The sequence below is a fragment of the Jaculus jaculus genome, chromosome 9 (genome assembly GCF_020740685.1).
Source record: "Jaculus jaculus isolate mJacJac1 chromosome 9, mJacJac1.mat.Y.cur, whole genome shotgun sequence".
NCBI classification, from domain to species: domain Eukaryota; kingdom Metazoa; phylum Chordata; class Mammalia; order Rodentia; family Dipodidae; genus Jaculus; species Jaculus jaculus.
Window position 1 is genome coordinate 48448698 of NC_059110.1, and position 4349 is coordinate 48453046.

Consider the following 4349-nt stretch of genomic DNA (forward strand, 5'->3'; position numbering starts at 1 on the left):
TACTCTAAATGATCTCTACATGCTGCTTATTGTTCATAATCAAAAGGGAAACTCAATTATGTCTGCTATATATTAATGAGTTGGTTGAGGATGTAAGTATATTTTTATTTCTGTTTGCATAACCAAATTATAAGCATAAACACCAGTTAATCAGATGAATGAACTCAAAACCCCTATTATGGAAAATTTTTATCAGGTTTTCATTTTGTAAAGAAATGACAAAGAAGAAAAATAAATGGCTCAGTAATTAAAAAAAAAACATGAAGCTTTTGAACTTAGTCATCTATTTTATGATTTTAGCTTTTGTAGCCCAGTAGCAAAGTATCTTCTGACACACTAAATATGAGTCTACATAACTGGAAAGACATTGATCTTTCCACTTTCATTTGGATACACTAGGAAATGATGATAGGTTTTGGATAAAGTTGCCCATATGTGCAAGTAGTCTCCTGTGATTGCCTTCAAGGCTGACTTGGATAAGGTTCTTCATGAAATTTTCATCTCACAAGCGTATTTATTCAAGCTGTTTTATCTACTTAAAGTTCCAACTGCTATTATGCAAAATCTGTGGTAAGATCTTTAAAGTGAGAACAACATATTCTTTATACTAATTAAAATGAAACACACTGGGTCCTTGACAATCATTTCAGACATTTACTACAACTTTTCACCATCCTCAATTTTTTGAATATTACCAGAGAGAATTCCAAACCTACTCATAAGGTATTCTGTCTGAGTTGTGGTAGGGGCTGGGTACTCAAAAGAGATAAGTTGCTGTGTTCCATTCTCTAAATCACCACACCACCATTTTCAGAGTCCATGAGTCAAATTCATGCCTCAAAAAAGTCATACATTATTTTTTGTTTTTTACTTGTTTAATTACTTAAGAGTAAATATCAATTTTTAATGTGTATTAGTTAAGGTTCAGAGATATATGAGATATTCTCCAAAGGAAATACAGTAAGTTCAATGACCAACTATGGGTAGCTTAAATGACTTATTAAAAGAGTAAACAATCAAGTTTATTTCAGCTTGGAGTATAAAAAGTAATGATCACCTGAAAAAGAATATTTTTTATAAGGGAAAGAAATTATAATCTTACTTAAAAGGAAATTAATCTGATAATTAAGATGTGTCAACATAAATCCTGCTATTCATATAAAGTTTTTGTCATGAACACATGTTTAGTAAAATTTAATAAATAGTTAAAATTTAATAACAAATTAAAGATCATAAAATATCTATCTGATAATGGATAATAAAATGAATTCAGTTTTCAGTTGAGTGTAACTAAAAAAGTTAGAATATGTATGTTTGAATGCTTTAAAAGAAATGAAAAAATTCTAACATGCAAATCACAAAAATACAGAGATCCAGACTCAACCTTTTGATGCCATCTTTTTCAAAGCCATGGCTGACTATGGAAGGAGTGGCTAGCCAACTGATAAAGATTGAATATAGTACTGGATAGTCATGTGGGGCAAGAGTGACTCATGTCCAGGATCACCAAACACGGAGTGCTAGGTGAGCCCACCTCCCTGTGGACTGTAACTTTCAAAGGTTAGACCTAGCAGTGAAGGTGAACTAGAGACAAGAAAACATTTCCCAAGACTTGCAGCCTAATGTGGCTCACGTCAGGCACTGAAATTGCATTGCAGTGATCTCGGAGAGCAAATGGCCCCAGCTACCACAGCACTAGGTTTGAAGGCAGAAATAAATGCAGCTTCTTTGAAAAGAAACGTGGCATCATCCTAAGGATTGCATTATTTTTTCAAACAATATTACAGTTCTAGCCTCAAAGTAAAAATGATTTCATGTGTGTGAATAACGGGATATGATTGAAAATCAGCAAAGTAAAAGAATGAACCTCTGTACGGTTTGCAAATTAAAGCCTTACACTCTATAAAACTTTAAAATGAGAATGCTTTCTTCACATATGATCATAAAAAGGCAAAGCTGAGAATTTTAGCAGAAAGGTGGAAACTTTAAGCCAACCAAATAAAATTTCAGACAATAAGCAATAAAAAGAATGAGTTCAGCGCGCGCTGCCGGCGCAGACCTTCCAGCTCGGCTCGAGCAAGCGGCGTGGGCGGCGGTGGCGCGGCTGTAAAATGTCAGTGCCAGGACCTTACCAGGCAGCTGCAGGGCCTTCCTGTATGCCTACTGCACCCCGGTCCTATGAAGAGACAGTGGGTGTAAACAGTTACTACCCAATGCCACCAGCCCCTGTGCCCGGGCCTGCCACGGGGCTCATCACAGGCCCAGGCGGGAAGGCCATGAATCCACCTTCGTATTCCATACCCAGCCAGTGCCGGTCCCCAACGCCAACGCAATTGCTGTGTAGACGGTGTATGTGCAGCAGCCGGCCTCCTTCCACGACCGCCCCGTCCACATGTGCTGTCCTTCCTGCAACAAGATGATCGATCGTGACCCAGCTGTCCTACAATGCCGGTGCCTTCACCTGGCTCTCCTGTGGGAGCCTCTGTCTACTGGGGTGCATAGCCGGCTGCTGTTTCATCCAGTTCTATGTGGATGCCCTGCAGGACGTGGACCACTACTGCCCCTGCAAACGCTCCTGGGCACCTACAAGCGCTTGTAGGACTCCACCGCCTGTGGGAGAGATGCGTATCACCGAAGTCACCTGACCCTTGCCATGCCTGCTCCAGGAGAGGCTCCGCTCCTGGAATCTCATCTTTCCATGGTCTCCACCTTCTTGTCTTCTTTTTGGGGAAAAAATGTCACAAAAGTTACAAGCCCCTAAACCCACCAAAATTGCTGCTTGGAGTCGTGCATAGGACATGCAAAGACATAGACATTGAGTGTTGGTTCAAGAGTTTTCCCATCTACCTAAATCACCCTAACTAACTGTAATTGCTGCCCCATTTGCATATGAAGGGGTTCACCAGTGGACGGGCTTCTCTGCTGCTCAGTGGGCCTTTCCGGTGGTGGTCTCAAACCTGGAAGCCACAATTTGCCTTATTTTTGAGACTTCTGCCCCACCTGTGGTGGAACCAGTCTTTTAGCACCTGTGATTTTTTTTTCCATCTGTCCCTATCTCTGAAGACAAATATTCTTGCCTTAGACACTTTATATGGGCTTGGCTCTTAGATTCTATAACTGCAGACGTTAGCACTCACACTCACTTTAATTTCTTAATTTTTTCTTTCTTTTATTTTTATTGGTTTTCTATTCAGCAAATACAGGCAGTTTGGTACCATTAGTAGGCTCATCCATGACCTACCCCCTCCCCATTGGCCCCTTCTTGTTGAGGTATACGGGTCATGCCTTGTGGAGTTAGCCCACAGTTATTGGTACGATAAATGTCTCTGCATATCATGATGCAACATGTGGCTCTGACATTCTTTCCGCCCTCTCTTCCTCAAAATTTCCCTGAGCCATGTTGGGTTCATTTTTGGTCTGCTTCAGTGATGAGGTGTTGGGGGCCTCTGAGGCTCTGGCTATCTGAGTTGATAGGAATTGATTTTTCTCTGTATTGGTCTCCTTCCCCCTTGTGCTGGTATCTGGTTCATCAGGAAATCAGCACCCTTGCTTGTTTGCTAATTTTACTTAGTTTCAGCCAGGGCCCTTTTGAGGTATGATGGGGTGGCTCTCTCCTTAGGATCTGCATCTATCAAAAAGAGAAGCAGATTCTCCAATGGAGAGTAAGTTAGTTCCAGGACAAATGAAATAACCCTTACTTTTTTAAAAAAATATATAGTTGAATAGGTGTAGGCTCTCTTGTAGCCAATCATTGATGGTAACTTGATATTGGAGAGAGGCTTTGTGTTTGGATATGATTCTGACTTGTTTCCCAGCTCCAGCTATGGGTCCTGCACCACTGAGGGGATCAGTTAGCCAAATCAAGAGCAGTTGGTTCCCCACCGTGGCTGTGTGCCACTATTGCACTTGTGTGGGCATCACAACAGGTTATTTGTTGCTAAGTAGGTTAGACCATGAGTTTCTTGGAGAGATACTGGTTATTTCCCCCAGTCACCCATAAAGCACCTTCTGGTACTAGATATGCTGACTGTCTGGGGACTGACTCTCTCCTGGCTTCCAGCCATGCCTTTCCATTCTTCGTGTCAGCTGCATATGGTGTCCTCAGCAATAGGGTCTTACCACTAAACTTTGGTGGGTCATCAAGTACTCTGACAGAAATCTGTCATTCTTTTAGGAAACCTTGTAGGTTTCTCTGATCAAAAGCTCATTGTGGATGATAGCCCCATGCTGATACTGGGAGTCACAGGTCAGTGCCCACTAAGAAAATGAGGAAGAATATAACTAATATACAAGAGTTAGGGAGGAGAGAGTGAGAAAGAGGGAGAAGGAGGGAGGGAAGATGTAGAAGG

At 41.3% G+C, this 4349-nt stretch overlaps 1 pseudogene; it reads left to right on the forward strand.

The window, feature by feature from the left end:
* The first annotated feature begins 2111 nt into the window (after positions 1-2111).
* LOC101616790 lies at positions 2112-2599 on the forward strand (annotated as a pseudogene).
* The last annotated feature ends 1750 nt before the right edge of the window (positions 2600-4349 follow it).